Raw genomic sequence first — 19,794 nt, 5'->3', positions numbered from 1 at the left:
CTTCTGCTGGATCACTGCTACAGTTCTGGAGGATGTGGTGGAAACCAGAGAGGAGGACAGCTGCCCAAGACCCTGACTGAGATGTACATCCACTTCCTGGTGGTTCAGGCCAAAGTGAAGAAGGTCAAGTATGATGGAGGAGCTGAGACAGATCCACACTGGAGTCCAGAGAGCAGGAAGATGATTGGGTCTCTGGGAAAACTGGCTTTTGATCAGCTGCAGAAAGGAAACCTGATCTTCTATGAATCAGACCTGACAGAGTGTGGCATCGATATCAGAGCAGCCTCAGTGTACTCAGGAGTGTTCACACAGATCTTTAAAGAGGAGAGAGGACTGTACCAGGACAAGGTGTTCTGCTTCATCCATCTGAGTGTTCAGGAGTTTCTGGCTGCTCTTCATGTCCATCTGACCTTCATCAACTCTGGACTCAATCTGCTGGAAGTAAAACAAACAATATCTACATGGTCTAAACTATTTAACAAACCAAAAGTCCAATCTCTCTACCAGAGTGCTGTGAACAAGGCCTTACAGAGTCCAAATGGACACCTGGTCTTGTTCCTCCGCTTCCTCCTGGGTCTTTCCCTGCAGACCAATCAGACTCTCCTACGAGGCCTAATGTCACAGACAGGAAGTAGCTCACAGACCAATCAGGAAACAGTCCAGTACATCAAGAAGAAGCTCAGTGAGAATCTGTCTGCAGAGAAAAGCATCAATCTGTTCCACTGTCTGATTGAACTGAATGATCGTTCTCTAGTGGAGGAGATCCAACTGTCCCTGAGATCAGGAAGTCTCTCCACAGATAAACTGACTCCTGCTCAGTGGTCAGCTCTGGTCTTCATCTTACTGTCATCAGAAAAAGATCTGGATGTGTTTGACCTGCAGAAATACTCTGCTTCAGAGGAGGCTCTTCTGAGGCTGCTGCCAGTGGTCAAAGCCTCCAACAAAGCTCTGTGAGTACATTTGTACTCATGTCTTTACTTTAACATCCAACTGTGTCAGTAATTTATTTCACCAGACTTTCTTTCTTTGTATGAATTTGTATCCTAAAGTTTTGGTATTTCTTCAGTACAACTGTAACCTCTTTGATGACTCAAGAACTCTGTGTACTCGAGACGCTGAATCCACCATAAACTATGATCATCACTGCTGCTGTTGTGTTATCAGTCTTTTTTTTAAAACTGGGGCAGCATGTGCCTGATGTTGTAATACTTTATATTTACATGCATGCTCCTTGATACGTTTCTTTTTTCTTTTTTTTTTAACCTGTCCCGTTTGGCTCTTTTGCCATCAGAATTATTGTCTAAAGGCGAAGAAAGATGCCCAACGGATTTACTTTACCAAATGGACCATCCCAGCCTTGCCGTAATGGTCCATTTGATTCACCTTTTATTGTTTATTTTATTTTATTTTCACTTGTTAAATACGGGACAGACTTGACTGGGGAAAAGAAAGGGGAGAAAGAAAGGGAAAGAAAAACAGCGGGGAAGATGGACGGGGATAAAGGGCAAAAAACAAAAACCAACAAAATAAGCAGACAAAAAATACATATATCGATCACCTGGATCACCTGTTGAGAAAGAAAAAAGAGAAAACCAGCAGAAGAAAAAAAAGAGCAACATAATAAACAACATCACGATGATCTATGGGAATGTAACAGTAAAAACTAAATATTAAACATTATTGTGCAGCACGTAAGATCAACAGCTCACAGTGTGCTTTGAGGTAGGAGCCAAAAAGGGTGTAGTTAGTGCATGTGAGTCCGCTGTGTACACCTGTGAGCATGAGCGCGCTAGTATTTAAAAGGTTTCTTCATGTGATGATCTGCTAGAGGGTGTGGGGGGCCACAGCCCCGTCCTCCAGGGCATGAAGCAGGTATGGAGGAGATCAAAACTCCAGACATCCAGAGGCCCTCAGAGGACAAGAGACCAAGGAAGACCAACAGAGGGGCAGCCGCGTCACTATCCCAGAAAGAGCTGAGGAGAGTCCCAGATGAGGGGTCACTCAGCAGCTGCGGAGCAGAAGCCAGGGGGGGTTGCAGTGATGTGCCCGTGAGCTCCGCCGGCAGCCAGCTGTGCCAGAGTGACCGAGCCCCGGGCCGAGAGGCCGAGGGCACCCCACCCCCGAAGTGGCCCGAGCGAGCCCCAGGCTCCAGGCCCCGACAAGCAGCCACCAAGGAGTGAGCCGGTGTGTACCTGGACGCCCATCCCTGGACACAAAGAACCTTCAATGCACCGATGTCTGAGGGCGTCTGCCACTGTCAGGGGAAGTGGTGAGATAGGAGATAGGAGATAGGCCTCCATAGATTAGACATTTGGTCAGGGAATTTTATTCCCACATTGATTATAGGGTGGGACCCGAGCATCAGATAATAAAGTGGCGGTTAGAGTCCACAGTGATGCTTCCAGAATTATTTAAATTACTTAGGACGGAGACAGCGTTCTCTAGGGGTGCAAAATGTTCTGAGTGTGATGGCTCCATCTTGTGGTGGACGCGCTGCAATTTCCTGTGACGACAGGGTTCATTCGGATGATACCCGCGACAGGTAGGGACAGTCGTTAATAATCAGTGGTCAAGTACCACTTTTCTTGCACCGTTTGATTGACAGGGCGGGGTCCCAACGTGGCTCACAGGTAAGCTTTACGTAAAGCTTCAGGCCCCAGCAGGACGCTGGGCGCTCCTGAAGTGGAGCTGAAGTGGAGCTTCCTGTCAAGCTGCGGGGAGTGCTTATAAATTAATTAGGGCCTAAATTTGACCGCTATCGGTGAGGGCGTTCCCAAAGCAGGTTGATTGACCAGCAGGGTGGGCGAACCTGGGCCTTAGAGGCTTTTAAATTGGTCGAAAAGTTAGGTGTACCGGTACTAAGGTTTTGAAGATGAAGTGAAGTTGTGATATGGTAATGGAAATAATTTATCTTGGCAGTCAGTGTCTTTTGTTATATATAAATGTGTGAATGTATAAATGAAGTGTAAAATTGTCATTTAGATGAATGATTAAAGGTGCAGATTGTTTTGAGAGAAAAGTGTGTGTGAGAGATGATTTTTTTTTTGAGGAAGTTCAGGGAAGTGTGCAAAATGCTGATGAAAGTATTGCGTGAATGATGCTACAAAACTGAGCTGAAAGAATGGTGATATGTGTGTAAAACTGTTAATTGTGCCAAAAGAGCTCTCCTAAGCACGCTGAAGATTTTGATGTGAATGCTGGTAAATGCAAAGAGCTTAGTATATTAAAAGTGTGTGAACATTGTGGGTACTGGATTTGAGTGATTCTGTGTGTTTTGTAGAAAATAATAAATAAGTAATAATAACACTACGTGGGAGCCTGAGTTAGTGCGTGAGGCTAGATATAGTCGGGCTTACCTCTACGCATGGCTTGGGCTCTGGAACCAGTTTCCTGGAGAGGGGCTGGACTCTGTCTCTGGAGTTGCCCCTGGTGAAAGGCGGCGGCCTGGGGTGGGTATTCTAATATCCCCTCGGCTTGCTGCCGGTACGTTGGGGTTCTTCCCGGTGTATGAGAGGGTTTGTTCCCTGCGCCTTAGGGTCACGGAACGGGTCCTGACTATCATCTGCGCTTATGTGCCGAGTGGCAGTTCAGAGTACCCACCCTTCTTAGAGTCCCTGGGTGGGGTGCTGGAAGGTGCTCCACCTGGAGACTCTGTTGTCGTACTGGGAGACTTCAATGCTCACGTGTGTAACAACAGCGAGACCTGGAGGGGCGTGATTGGGAGGAACGGCCTCCCTGATCTGAACCCGAGCAGTGTTTTGTTATTGGACTTCTGTGCAAATCACAGTTTGGCCATAACGAACACCTTGTTCGAACATAAGAGTGTCCATAAGTGCATGTGGCACCAGGATGCTCTAGGCCGCAGGTTGATGATCGATTTTGTAATCGTATCACCAGACCTGCGACCATATGTTCTGGACACTCGGTTAAAGAGAGGGGCTGAGCTCTCAACTGATCACCACCTGGTCGTGAGTTGGATCAGGTGGCGGGGGAGGACGCTGGACAGACCCAGTGCACCTAAACGCGTAGTGAGGGTGTGCTGGGAACATCTAGCAGAAGCCCCAGTCCGTGAGATCTTCAACGCACACCTCCGGCAGAGCTTCAACAGCATTCCGAGGGAGACTGGCGACATTGAGTCCGACTGGACCATGTTCAGCATCTCCATTGCCGAAGCTGCTGCATTGAGCTGTGGCCACAAGGTGGTTGGTGCCTGTCGTGGTATTAATCCCCGAACCAAATGGTGGACACCAGAGGTGAAGGGAGCCACCAGGCTGAAGAAGGAGTCCAATCAAGCACCCCTTAAACCCAAACCCACACTAACTAACTAACTAACTACAACAGCTACGCTGCACACTTTGAAACCTTCCGACCTGTTTATGCTGCATTCACAGACACCACGTATGAACCAACCTCTACCAAATCTACCCCACTACTCTGAGCAGTGAGTAACAAGTAATTCTGCAGCAGATGCTCCACACTGGTTCTGCAGCAGGTCATTGAAATGGATGAGAGGACTACCAGTGATCTATCACACATGAACAAGACTTTTGTTTTGTCTCATGAGATCTGTGTGAAAATCCTGCAGGAAGCATAACATTGAGGCAGTTTGTCACACGTGATATAAGTAGGCACAAGAGGCCATGCACCCTTGGATGGGTTTCACTGTTTATTTATTTATTTATTTACTTATTTATTCATTCATTCATTCATTCTTTTTGTATTCTAATTTTTGCTATATAACTTTTGCACTGTCCACTTCCTGCTGTGACAAAACAAATTTCCCACGTGTGGGACTAATAAAGGTTATCTTATCTTATCTTATCTTATCTTATCTTATCTTATATACATATATATGGTGGCCTTTTCTTATTATACTTGACTCAAAGTCCACAAGTTTCTTTGTGACACCAGCTTTATGCCCTTTGGATGCATGAAGCCAGGGCTTGCCAACCTGCAACTCTGTGGCTCCCTGTGGCTTTGGAAAATAAATAATCATTTAACTTTATCATATTTTTATTTGTTGTAGGTTTTTTTATTTGTAGTTTGAAATGTGAAGATTATTATGATCTTGTAACATTAAAATACAAAATATATAAGAAAAATATCTGAAGGAAATAGAAATATACTGATGCCTGTGCAGACTCATTTCCTCTGAGGAAAGTCGTCAATGCTCCAAGAATAAACACACAGCCTTTGCTGAAAAATATCCAGAGGGAGATGAAAGAAAAAAGCAGTTTCAGAACTGATGCAGAATGATCATCTGAGCAAAAACCAATTAAAAAAGTCTGCAAACAACATGTGCTAGTGTTGTAGCTGCTCAGGAAATGGCACATGAAGCAAATGTATTTTACATTGTTCAGAGAAACAGTGTGTGTTTTTATTTTTATTTTCAAGTCGATGAAAGGATTGCGGATGTTGTGGCAAGGTAGGTCTCCCCGACAGAATTATTCCCCCTGCGTTAGGAGCGCACCCCAGGATGTCCATATCTCAGACAAGTAGTATCTCTCATTCTTGATTTTTAGTTTCCAAACACTTCTTACAATGACTCGTTAGTCTTGAAATTTTGGAGGTGCTAGCTGGAGGTGTGAGGTGGAGGTGTGAGGTATTACAGGGGGATTAGCTTACCAGGCTACATTATCCAGAGTTGTACGTAGTGAGGAGGCAAAATTATTAACAAGATAATCGACCTCTGTTGGGGTAGCGCTCAGGTAGCTCCAAGATCTAGAGTGTGATTAAAGTGGGAGCTGTTTGGGAGCTGACACAGTCTCAAAGGAGATGGGTTTTTGGGGGGGTAACAGGAGGAGAGAAGCTGCAGAGAGGCGTGTAAGACTCTGCTTCCTGGTCCCAACTCTGGATAGTCATATTTTGGGGGGTTTAAAAATGCAAACCTGGTCATAATTTTCACAGCTGAGGTTTTTAATCAGTGATGTAAACTGACTCTATGACCTCATGTGACGTCTGCTGGAATCACTGAGATGGTATTTCTCTATCACAGTTACTGTGCTGCACCACACCCCACTCACCTCGCAAGTTCCGCCTTCACACCACATGAGGTCACTGCGGCCCGTCCACCTGAGGAAGGCTGCTGGTCCTGACGGTGTCCCAGGCCAGGTGTGGAAGGACTGCACAGACCAGCTGAATGGAGTCTGTCCCACACTGCCTGAAGTCCTCCACTATCCCATATTTCCAGCTTCATCAACTACTGGCCACCACCCTCCCCTGTAACAATAAATGCTTCGAAAAGCTGCTCAGGGATCAGCTGCTGGTGTCCCTTTACTGGTGCTCTATAGAGAGCATACTGACTCACTGCTTCAGCGCGGCTCAGAGGAAAACATTAAGATGAAAATTGATAGCTTCCCTCTGCCCACACTGGAAGAACTCCACAGCTCCCTCAGAACATGATGAAGGACACTTCACACCAGGGCCATTCACTGTTTGAACAGGCAGATCCATCAGACCAGGACATCCTGATCCAAACACAGCTTTGACCCAACAGCAGTGAACACAAAGTACCAACATGAGTGTGTTTGTGCAGGTGGATGCAACACAACAGCAGAGTGTGTTTCTCTGTTTTATTACTGACATGTTTATGGTTTTCTAACCAGCGTGACTGACAACTTTACTGTCCTTGTACTGATTACAATGACATTCTATTCTATTAGGCTTTTCGATTGTGACGTAGTCTGCAGAGACTGAAGAGTGGTGACTCCACTTTACTGGAGGGTGGTGTTTCTCCACTGAAGTCCGGGTGTATGAGATGCACTCTGAGGCAGCTGTTCTCCGTCTGCCTGTCTTTACATTTTCCTGTCAGTGGGAAAACCAACAAAAAGAAGTACTTAGTAATGACTGCACACATGTGTACTCTGTCACAGTGAAGGCTGCTCAGAGTGATCAGTGACTGACAAAACAAACGTCACCCATTGGCTCCCTGCAGGTCACGTGACTGTTTTCCCTCCATCAGTTTGCAGAAATAATAAAACTAACAAACGTCAGAGCGAAGTAGGGATGTTTAGTATTGTGTGAAAATGAAGTGATTTTTACAGAAGTGTTCAGATGATTTTAACAACAACACAAGCTGCTGTGTAACCTGTAACAACAAATCTGAAAGAGAAGAACGGTGTAAGGAAATTATTAAATATATATGTGATTAATGATTAAATGTGTATGTGACAGAGAGACACGGAGGCATCTTGGTAAAAACATTTAATGTGGTTCATACAGCACCAACATCAGTGACCTCAGGGTGATTATATGGATATGTATGATACTGATGGAGGCAGCTGCCAATCACAGGGACTGACAGGAAGTGTGGGTGTGGCCTCAGGGCCTCCATCCTGCTCTGACTGCATCTTTGAGGTCAGAGGGGGTGTTTCATCATGTTTGTCTGAAGCTTCCTGACAGTCAGCAGCTTTGACCTTTGACCCACATGAAGCTAACATGTGACACAGAGTCAAGATGCTCCATGGAGATCCATCAGAACAGCAGAAACACGCTCTGGATCATCATCATTATAAACTTCTAATGTTAGACTTCTGGCTGAAGTTCTGCAGCTGAAGTTCTAACAGCTAACTTCCTCTGCTAGTTAGCTGTTAGCAGAGGAAGGCCAAAGCAAAGCTGCATCTTCATCTGAATACACACTAAATACTTTATCCTGTATATACACACAGGCTGCTCTTCATCACCAGCTCCTCCTCCTCTGTGACCCATCAAGTTCAATGAACCTCCATCAGAGGAACATCTTCATTGTTCCTGTTCCTGAGGACACTCACATGGGTCCGTGGGTTTGATGCTGGAGTCTATCCCAGCTTTGAAAGCTGATCAATATCCTACAAACAGACTGTTCGGTTCTCTGATCTGTGACCGATCAGCTGTAACAAGAACAAGGATCAGAGCCAGGAATAAAACCAGGTTCATACATTCATAGCTGCACGGGCAGGTGAGTTCCTGTGATCATGTGACCTGTCCTCACTCATTAGCTGTGTTCCAAAATTTCGGCTGCATCCTTCGAAGACCGAGAAGGCCGGAAGTGCGAGGCTGTGCAATGGAACGTTCTAGCCTTCAGATTTGCGTCACCGCTGTCTCGGTGGAGTTTAATAAACTCGGCCGTCTGCTCCTTGCTATCTAAAATATAACAGGACACAGGCGTAAATTCTCGACCGTCTCACACTTTGGTTTAATCAGTTTTCTGTTTGTCGTTTATTCAGCTGTGTGAAAATCCCGGAGGAACCCACCCGATGGATTAATAAAGTTTTATTTAATCTAATAATCTAATAACTTTGATCTCAGCCAAACCGATTTACTCCGGAACAAATAAAACACCAAAAAAAGCCAAACAATTACATTTTTAAGTTATCCGAGTGACTTATATATCATGTTTAACCTGAGTAGTGAAAGAGCGGGGGTCTGAAAACGATGAAGCCGGGAGTCTGATGCTCTCGCCGGCTTGAGTTACCATTGAACCCCTCGGCTTGCTATCGAGCAGGTGGGTAACAGACGTCTCCGAAAACGTCGGCACACTTTTGCAAAAATGCCATGTCTTGATAAACCAAGCAGATATTTGAAATTTACATTTTGGATTTATATTTTATAGCTGATTGCATATTGAAAGAATGTCTCAGGCTGTAACAACTCTGTGTAGCATGATGAAGGGAGTGCGTTCACTCCTCTCCAGAGTGTTCTGGCATAGATCACACACCTCCTAGGGTCATAAGAGAGGTCGTATCTTCTCTCGCTGACCTTGCTATGGTATGGCAAACACACGTATATCTGTTTGAGTGTAAGAGCCTTTTGTTTAGATGGACCGCTAGATTCCTGGCACCAGCTTTGGGGAGTCTTCACAGGTTCACATCTTGACACACACATACACACACAGATACACACACATACCTACACAACGCACAGGCAAGGTACTCTTTGTTCACATGTATACCTATGTAAGACGTCATATGTTAATAAACCTATGCATATTCATGTAACCACAATAAAAGGAGTGTTACAGGGAACCTGGCTGAGAGTCTGACGGAGGTCAAGTGGGTGGAACGACACTTGGCTCGAGTCGGGTCTCCCGCGTATATGAGTAACACAAAGAACTGTGCCTACTGTGTTTGATTGACTCCTTTGACTCTATGAAAGCTCAGTGTGTGTCTGTACACAGACTGTTGTGTTGGACTATTATTCAGTTGTTTTCAAATGTCTGCATCTCAGTGTAGATGAGGCTGGGGGTCATGGGAGGCCACCATAGCAGTCTCTTCAACATCATGACATCATCATAAATGCTGCTGGACTGTCTGATGGGCTGACGGTGAAAAAGCCGTCGGGAAGGAAACAGAAGACATTTCAGAGGCTGCAGCAGATTTCTTTGATTTGGGGCCTTTTTCAGCTTTATTGGACAGAGCAGTGAAGATAAGTGACAGCAAAGCAGAGGGAGAGAGAAAGGGGGCGTGGTCCGAATCAAAGCCAGGCCAGCTGCTCTCCACCTCGTGGCACATGGTCACCTGCTCATCCTAGTGAGCTCCACCAGCAGCCCTTTCACACAGTTTACACTGTCAAACACTGTGTGTGGACCTCAGCTAACAATAGGCTCCATTTAAGTCTGGACTACATGCTTTTATATTGAGGCAGATTTTTACCTGTTTTTATTCCATCAGCAGCTCAACATCATGAGCAGCTTTGACATAAAGACATCAAACTCAAGCTGACTTTAAACTGGATCTACTTTTAATACAGGGGCTCAAAAACAACTAACATCTTTATTATATATCAGGACAGAAAGTCATCTCATCTCAAATGGAAAACAGCTTTATTTGGAATAATCAGCACTATCAACTGGTTTGGGATCTCCACCAGTTTCATGTCTTTACAGCTTCTCCAACAAAGTTCCTGTAAAATCAGCATCTTTATTGGTTTGATAGTGATTGATTATTCAGTCCCAATCTGCTGTCATCTAAAGAACAAAATGATGTTTCTATGAGTCAAAAAGCTCCAGATGTTGTTCACAAAGAAAACAAAGATTAGGAACTTAAACACAAAGTGTTTGGAGCCAAAATGTTCCCAAGCTGCTCTTTTGAAATGGCAGAGGTACAGTGGTGTCTAACAGCACACTGTGGAAGGCAAACATGTTCTTGTTGGATGAAACTTCATGAATTCTTTGTAGATTTGAGCTTTTGGAGCCTTTCTTTTCTCTTCAGGTGTACAGAGGCTGAGGAGGCAGGTGAGGCAGGTGAAGCAGGTGGAGCTGTTGTAATGCTGGCAGAGGGTGTGTCTTAGTAACTCTGTGAGGTAGAACTGGATCCAACATTGTGGATGTGTTGATGTTGGAGCCATTAAGATTCTCTGCACACTGTAGGATTTCCCTGTGATTCACTGCGGGGGCATTTTGGAGTCTGTCAATGAAACTCTTCATATTTGTGTTTGACACCAGTTTATAGAAACAGACAAATGTGTCATGCTTTTGTTCGGCCTCCACAAATATACACATTTGTTCATTGGTTGGACTTTTGGAAGGAGACACATTGAAAACCATGTTAATAAGATCTTGTTGTTTCCTGTGGATCCGACACAGAGAGTGGACTTCAGACAGAAAGCGTGGAAGAGATTTTAGAGGCCGTGTGTGGCAACAGGAAGTTTCTGTATGTTTGCTGATCTTACATGTGGAAAACAACACGTGATGTTTGTGAAGTTCTACAATGATCATTGTTCTGACAGCATTTTGAGTGGGAACAGTTCAAACTGAGAGTAGTGGGAGTTATTTACTGATTGAAACAAGCTGAATGTTTCTGTGCACGATGAAGATCAGCAGCTCAGCTGATCAATGAATTGACATCTATCAGTCATTTCATGAGATGAAGTCATCAGCAGACATTTGTTCTAACTGTGTGATAAATGTCAGAACGTCAGGGCTCTGCTTAGTCACTACTTGATGATCATTGGCTCATTGTTGAATCACGTGGCCCAGTCTGACCTCTGACCCTTTGCTGCAGGTCTTCTGTGTTATCTCCACTTTCATGTCTGATCTTCTGCTGTATCGTCCAAAATAAACATCTGAATCATTTCCAACACTTCAGCAGATCTTTAGTTTGGGCAGCACAGTACAAAATAACACATATTGTACTATACTGCCCACTTCCTGATCTTATTGGATCTGTGTGTGAGGTTGGTGAAGGAAACACATGTTTACTGAGTGAATCGCTGCCATTAGGAACTAGTTTTTATATCACAGCCTAGAAATCACACAGGACCATTTCTGCAAGTGAAAAGTCCTAATTGGAGGAAAATAATTGTGTAGTTTGTGCGACTGTTGTTTGTAAATGAAGAATTGTCCCAACTACATGTGCTGCTGACCTTTGACCTTTTCTTTAGGTGCACAGAGGAGTCTGTGGAAACATCCTGAGGCAGTGCTACAGATGTCTTCAAATAAAGTGGTGTATTATCCATGTTTTCTATGGATCACATCAATATCCTGATCTAACAAGCCCCCTTTTGTGGATTTTAGAGCCTCTGACTTTGCTGCGCTCATGCCTCATTTCAAGCACAAGAGCAAGAAGTGGATGAAGAAATGGGGCAAGTGGGGTCAGTGTGGTGCATGTCAGCTGTGCTCATGCTTTCACAAAGAACATGTGTATTCATTGGCAGCATTAGGTGCACTTTAGTCTTCATAATAATAAAGTATTGTGACTTTATTATTGTGAATCCTCACAGTCATGTTGCAGCTCTGCTTTGCTTTAAGAAAATGTTCTACCAGGATGTTACTTTCCTAAACGTGTTCTCCAAATGTTCCCAAAGACTTTGTTCTAAGTAGTTCTACATGATGAAACATTCACACTAAGTTTAAGAAGGACACACAAACACCATCTGTCCTTTCATCATGTGTACAAACGTGTTCAGATGTCAAATGTACCGTGAATGGATGCAAATGTGGATCGTTCCAATAAAATGAGACAGTTTTGTAAGTGGATCACAGTTTGAAGTTCATTGAAACCTATAAGAACATGTTATTCAAACCAACTTTATCCAACAGGAAGAAGCATCAGGGGAACAGGAAACATTCAAACATGTTTACTGTAAGAACTGCACAAAGGAAGGAAACACAATCCTACACACGAGCACTTTAAAATGGACATTTAGCTTTTCAAACATCAGGGAGTGCTGCAATAACAACACTGTGCCCATTCTGATCAGACTGAAAGATTTATAGAGATTTATCCATGTGCTGGAAAAGGATTTGATATCAACATATATGCAGATTAGTAGGAGCATTTTCTTCATATTGATTTAGAGTTCAGTACTAGGAATATGTAGAATTAACATCTGTGTACATGACGAGTGATGAAAACTTTCAAAGGACGTCAGAATTGGAGTCTCTATCTGTGACTGTCCCAGAGGAACCTACCTGAGGGATTATTAAAGATCTGTCTATCTAGAAAGACTTGCATTGATTCACAGTGTACAATTCTTTCTAATCTATTAACATCTTCCTCCTCCTGCTGTTGTCTGCTGGACCATCAATTCATCTTTATGATGATCTTCAAAGATAAAAACGTGAGTTTATTTGTGAACTCTGTGAAATGATGTTTAGTTTGAACCAATCCTGTGTCAGCTGCAGCCACATCATTGCCACGCATACAAATGGCTGCGTTCCTGTTTAGACCTGCTGGCTGTCAATGGGCTTCATTCCATTTCAGACTGCCGGTGGTCGCTGTGATCTAAACTCAACATGGCTCCTGTGTTAGAAGAGCCTCTGATTTTAAACTTTGCACATTGACTAGTTTCTTTGCAACACTATGGAGCTACCAGCCCAGTATATGTAGCCCACAGTAGATGGAGTTATCAAGCTGCACTGACAAACATCAGGACTCATGTGATCCCTACATGTGGACCTTTCACACATGGATCCAAGTGCAGATTCAACTCTGCATTACATTTGACTTCAGCTGTTACACACTTTCATTTTCTAGCTGTGTCACTTCCTGCTTTTTGGATCAGAGAGTTTATCCATGTCCACAAATGTTTGGCTGCATGTTTGTATCATCTATATTTTCCAGTCTTCATACAGCCGATATTTCATGTGGACTCCAATCAGCCACCTGCCATCACGTTTTCAGGGTTCATTCAGTGTTGAAATGTAGGACAAACAGCAGCACATGTTCTCTAAATGTTTGCAGTCATTTTAAATGAAGCTGATACTACATGAGACATTTTGCACATTTATTGTCTTTGAACAGAGAATAATAAAGCCATCAAACATATACAGGCTGTGCAAATACAAACTTCTGTGGTGCATTTGATGACCTGCAGAGGAGAACAAGTCGGGCTTTTCAGCCCTAACACAACCTCTTTGTTCTCAATACTACAAAACCTTCAAAGGCTGATATGCAAGTTTGCATGAATCACCAACACAGTTGTGTTTGTTTCTAGTATAGTTATAAATAAGCTGATCAAATATCTGCTGACTGATTAGATCCAGTATCTATTACAGATGAACTGGATATCACAGCATGTTGTTAATCCGTCATATCAAACTAAACAGTGTTGCTGGTGTAGATATCCTCCAATAAAGTCAGATGAGGGCTGCTGTTGCCAGGTAACGATGATGTCACACTGGATCTTCTGATCTTTAGCATCGTAGCGCTCGGAGTCTGATGTTGGCTCATGTGTTGTCAGACACCAACATGACGTTCTACTAGTCAAGGCCTCACCTTAACCCACTGATGCTGATCACACAGACCCACTAATAGAACTGTTTGATCAGGTTTATGCAGCGTCACCATTAATGTCACATTTAATCACATTTACATTACAAGCCCACTACAACCATTATCAACATGTTACATTACATTATACATCTGCACTGATTTAAAGTATTTTATCCTGATTCATTGTTTCCACCTTAACAGTTCATTCCTCAAATCAAACAAGATATTTGACCCTCAAAAAAATGTACCAACAAATAATTTTGCAATAAAATATTTATTTTTCAGCTTTTCCAAGTGAAATCAAACAAGTGTGTTTAACAGTGAAACCAGAGTGAAGCTGCTCATATAGGCTGTGTCCCAATTCAGGGTATGCACGCTTGAAGTACGCATTTCAAGTGCGAATACGTCACCGCCACGCGACGACGGCTGTCCCAATTCAAAGTGTACTTCAAATGCATACTCCAAATGCGCCGTCGAATTCCCCAAATATCAAGCGTGGTCCGGTGCACGCTTCGTGGCCCTCCTTTTTTTATAGCACGCTGGAGAGGAGAACACGGACAGGAAGGCGAGGACGCCGCCGGGTTTCCCCCTTCTGCACCGCTTGCCTGGATTGTAAATTTTTAGTGACTTTTATACTGTGGCGGACGCCACTGGATTGTTAATGTTGTGTTTTATTGATTTCTATTGTGTTGTTCCCTGGCCAGGGTTGTTTTAATTCATTTTACACTTTTAACTGTTTAAATATAATAAATTATATTTTAGTCATACAGTTTTTAATTCGTTTGCATTCCCTTGGCTGCTCCACTGCTCTGTCCATTTTGAGGAAGGTTTCCCTCCTTTAATAACACTGTGCAAAAATCACCTTCGCTTTGTTACAAATACATGTAATATTGGCTATATAATATTTACATTACCACAGTGAGATGATTTTAGTCTCATGAACAACATTAGCTAATTGTTATTTACTAACTAATCTTAAAATGACTGTTCAGTACAGAAATGAAGCCCAACTATCATGTTTTACAGTCCCGTGGTCTCAGCCTCAGATACTCAACTAATCAAGGTGATGTCATGACAAAAATGAATGACCAACAAAACATTTTTCTCCTTCATTTCTGCTGTATGTAAAGTTTCTAGCGGTTAGTATCATGGTTGCTAGGCAACCTGAGCAGCACGACGGAGGCTAGACCGTCCCATTTCACAAGCCTCTCACTTCCGCACTTCCTGTACTTATAGTACGCACCGTACGTAGTACGCGTAGTGTGCATACTTCAAGCGTGCAGACCCTGAATTGCTACACAGCCATAGAGTCCAACCCGGGCTAAAGTAAGTTGAGTAGAGCAGCATCAAGTGTCAGCTCTCTGTCACCATCTGCAGGACAAAACTAGTTTTTCTCCTCGTCAACATCAAGATGATGTCATCATACAACAAAACTTGCAGATCAGGTGACATGACTGTCTGAGAGGCGGAGTTAAACTGTGGCAGGTAAGCATGTGGAGGAGGAGCAACAACATGACGCTGGAACATCATCACTGCATTATCCCGTTTCCTCTCTAACTGGATGCAGATGTGAACAAGAACAGCTGTGGAACCAGGGTCCTGAGTGTCATCTATGGATGAATGCAGGTCAGTGTGTTGCTGGTGGAGGTGATGAATCACAGAGTCCATTTCGCGTTGGAGTCACAGCTTTTCTTCAGCTGCTCTGCTCTTCAAATGTAAGACATCGACGGCTCTCCTTTTCAGCTGTTGGAATATCACCTTCTTCTATCTGAAAAATATTCATGAAACAAACCTGACAAAACACAAACAGCAGCAGTAACAGTAAACTGTACTTATAAACTCACTGAAAACCCACATTTGAACTCTACCTACTTGTTCATTAAGGCATGAGTACAAGGGCAAGGAGATGTCACAGTCATGTTGAAATTGTCCCTGTGATGTGAAGACGGTGGACTGTGGTGGCCACTGCAGACTGTTGGACTCTGTTACAATCTTCTTCAGTCTCCTGTTACAGCCGTGGGTTTGCTTGGACAGCCTGATAGTGACTCCCTGTCTGTCTGGAACAAAGAATTTACATTAAAAAAGACATTTACAGAAAATACAAACACCAACATCACATGATATTTTATTATTTATTATATTATATTGTATATTATTATTGTTTATTCATATTTATTTTTCAATGAAGATGACAACCAACTGTGGCTTGAATCATTGAATTTACACCAAGCACTGCAGTTATATTTTAAGACTTCTACGTTTTATAAATAGTGAAAAAAAAATGCTTTGTGTTGTCAACAGAGACACATTAAACCAAACTTTGGTTGGAAATAAGCAGAGTGAAATCAGTAAAGTAAGTGTGGAGCCCTTCCTTCAGAACGTGTCTGCGTAGGTTCTCAGTCATCCAGGTCATGGTAGTCTAAGAAGCAACCACAATCTCCCTGCAGAACATTTTGCAAAGTGAAATTTGTTTATTGTCCCATCAACAGTTTACCTACAGAATCGGTACAAATATCTTTACTGTGAGGAAGTGATGCATAAAATACAACATTTCCCTCTGTGACAATAAAACGTGCTTGTTAATATCAAAGGCTCATCATTATAATGGCCATAATGAATATAAATAACAGCAAATAAAATAAGTACCAGGATATTTTCTTTTTAGACTCAGTAGAGCAAACCTTCCCTGGTTCATTTCGTGCTTGTAGCATCAGCTGACCTCTGACTTCCTGGTCAAGGTCTCTCAGCGTTGACTGGAAAATCAAATCGGACTCACACCATCTTCTTTTAACGTGGTCGTTTCTGACTGTTGTTTCTTTTGTGGAGGCAAATCCATTCTGTGTTTCCTTCAAAGCATCATTTTCACTTCAAAGGTGTGAAAATGTGTCAGACGAAGTTCCCTCTTTACAAGGTGATGATGAAACTGTCACACTTGGCCACAACAAGAATTTCTCAGACTAGTGACTGAACTGTGATCCAAACTTAGCAATACGTTACTTTGAAAAGCATTCAAATCCACATGTGCATCATCCAGGAGCACAGCAGCAAGGCAAAGCTGCCTTTGAATCACAGACATAAATGTGTGGTTTTCATTTAGCAGCAGGTGACACGTCACTAACACTGGGGGCAAAGCTGAGAGTTTCTGCTCCCAAACATTTGGACCAAAGAGTCCCTCGAGCTACTTCTATATAAGCTTTGACATCAAACACTGCAGCATTCATTTGATGCTTCTGATATCTGCTGCTTTGTGTCGATGAGGATTTTTCATTGATATCCAAATAAGGACGTATCTTTAAAGCCCTCCATGGTCAGGCTACTGCCTGCATCAGAGATGCTGACTCCTTGAGCCGCTCACTGCCTCAGACCTTCTGGCGTGGCCTCGTTAGTGCTCCCAAGGACTCGTTTAGTCACTAAAGGTGATCCAGCCTTTGTGCTCCACACATCATGACTGGAATTCCCAGCCTGAGGATCCCAGAAGATTTGAAAACCAGAAGAAATTGTTGAACATCAAGAAGAAAGAAGAACAAGATGGCAGCTTTAAATCCTTTGAGGAAAAGCAGGGAAGTGAAAACAGGTGAGGGCGCTGTGGGAGCCAGGTGACTGAGAGCAGGACGAGAGTCTGAGGACACCTAGTGGCTGGATGAGCAGTGACTGCAGGTTGAGTAAAACAACACAGTTAGACAGACAGAGGACAGAGATCAGCACTTCCAGATGGGGAACTGACCCACCACAAACCAGAGATCTCCTGTGAGTCTGAGAGCAGCCTAATGCTGAGAATCATGATGGAGTCTGTCCTCTGACTCCATTTGCCTGCTTTCTCTCTGCTGTGCTTCCTGTTTCACACCAACATTTCCTCCCACTTAATGCCAGCAGGAAACATCCCTTTGATGAGCTGCTCTCACATGATTGATTACATGCATATATTTGTTGTCTTACAATAACTCTGAAACTGAAAGATCTGCAGCATCACGTCATGGTTCCATTGTTGTGTGTTGACACTTAGAGTTAATGAGTTGAATCATGTTGCTCTGCTGAAAGCACTGATCTTTAAATTCACTTGTCAACTAAACTGAAAACATCAAAATAATGGAGTTTGTGTTCATGCTGCAGTCATGATCAGCTGATCAGGCCTGTGGTAAAAACACTGTTTCCTGTTTTTTTCTTTCCCTCTTGAGAAATATGTGGGTATCAGCAAAAAAACAAAAAGCAATCAGTGGAAGTTTTACATGAACACTAACCACAGTGAACCAGACTAGTTCAAAATTCTATGTCACTCAGGTTTTACTAACAGTCAATTTAGTCAGCAATGCTCAGACAACATGATGTACAACCACTCAAAGAGGCAAGCATGCTGCTGTTGTCTCTAGGTTTCCTCAGGGTAAAAGTCGACTCCTGTAGTTTACAAATCCTGGTTATACAGCTTTGAAATAATTAACAACAACAATAATATGAAAACAGGGTAAAGTTTGTTGGACTTACAGGTTTTTGTTTGTAGTCACTGGTAGATTTTGTTTTACAGATACTCTTGAAACATTTTTGATGACATCAGCTGGTTGTTGTTTGTACAGTGTCATTTGTTGCTCTCATGTACCTCCTAGAATATAACGATCAGCTGCCGCTGGCTTTTTCACAACCATTATAAGTTAGTTTGTTAATATAAGCTTTATTAAGCCTTAATTACATTTAAATAGGTCAGTGAGCGCAAAACCTGTTTTTTTAAAGCTATGAACATCTTTTTTTTTCTATTTTTAACATTTTAAGATGAGTTTGAGATGGTCTTATCTTTTATGACACACACAAATGAACTTTAATGACATACTGTTCTTAGTCCATCTTAATGTGATGTCTGCCCACCCTTTGCAGCTGTAACAGCTTCAACCCCTCTAGAAAGGATTTCCACAAGACTTGGAGCGTTTATGGAAATTTCTTAACATTATTCCAGAAGAGCAATTGTGAGCTCAAACACTGACGTTGGATGAGGAGGACTGGCTCACAGTCTCCACTCTAATTCATACCAAAGGTGTTCTTCCACACCAAACTCTTTCCTCCATGTCTCTATGGACTTTCTTCACTGGTGCAAAGTCATGTTGGAACAGGAAGGTGCTATTTGGCTCAGTTTGAATTTTACCCTCATGCTCTTAGTTTGTTCTTCGGCTCATTTTCTGCAAACAGAGAATTTATAGAGTCAGTGGTACATTTATATTTATAGAATAACGATGAGACAAGTTTGGACTGATTATATCTAAATGAATGTGTAAAATTAGCTCCAAACAAATCATTAAAGAAGAGCAGTTATTCACTGTAGTGAGACAGGAAGTCAAAGTTTCCAGTTAAAACAAGTAGAAGAAGAAACATGGAGCTGATAAAGTGTAACATGAATTTGCCATGAAGGGGCTTCCTGCTCTGCAGCAAAATGTTCACTTCAGATTTGATTAAGGACACAGCTCAGCTAAAAACAATGTCCACTAACACACTGAGTGTTTCTTTGATCTGCAGCGGAACCAGTTTAAAGTGTCACTACAATAGAAACTACAATAGAAACATAATTGAATGCTGCGCTTAGTAGCAGAGCAGAAAGCCCTGTTAAAAGGGAGTTTTTCCTTCCCACTGTCGCCAGAGTGCTTGCTCATAGGGGGGTCATATGATTGTTGGGTTTTTCTCTGTATGTATTATTATACGATATACTGTACAATATAAAGCACCTTGAGGCGACTTTTGTTGTGATTTGGCGCTATATAAATAAAATGGAATTGAATTGAAAGCCTCCAACAAACATTTCTACATGTTTCTAAAGTCCAGACTCGATTTCTGCTTTTGTTTAATCCCAGTTTCCCCACAAATGCCTCACTTCCTGCTCTAAGTTTCACTTCACTTTCCTGATCTTAGTGTCAGATGATCGTCTCCAGCACAAAGCTGCTGCCTCATAGTTCAGAGTAATGGAATAACTCTGCAGATCGTCTTTGAATCCTGGATCAGGAAGTGACGCCGGTGAATATTTGGTGTGTATATAAGGTTTCTGTCTTTGACTCAGTCTGCTGTCACTTTGTTTTAGCGAGAAAACGAGATTTCAGATTAACTGAACGAGGGTTCAGAGGGTTGGGAA

The 19,794-nt window shown here is 42.7% G+C and overlaps 1 long non-coding RNA gene across 1 annotated transcript; it reads right to left on the bottom strand.

Annotated features, from left to right (window-relative positions):
- Positions 1-7,126: 7,126 nt before the first annotated feature.
- On the bottom strand, positions 7,127-19,549 carry LOC120439174. The gene is made up of 4 exons (XR_005612441.1): positions 19,540-19,549; positions 15,738-15,740; positions 7,664-7,668; positions 7,127-7,334 (listed from the first exon to the last, which is right to left on the bottom strand). It is a non-coding gene; the product is annotated as an uncharacterized LOC120439174 (long non-coding RNA).
- Positions 19,550-19,794: the final 245 nt, after the last annotated feature.

This window comes from Oreochromis aureus, linkage group 3, assembly GCF_013358895.1.
Source record: "Oreochromis aureus strain Israel breed Guangdong linkage group 3, ZZ_aureus, whole genome shotgun sequence".
In the NCBI taxonomy this organism is placed as follows: Eukaryota; Metazoa; Chordata; class Actinopteri; order Cichliformes; family Cichlidae; genus Oreochromis; species Oreochromis aureus.
The sequence above is the reverse complement of the archived record's forward strand: the minus strand, read 5'-3'. Positions and strand labels throughout refer to the sequence as shown.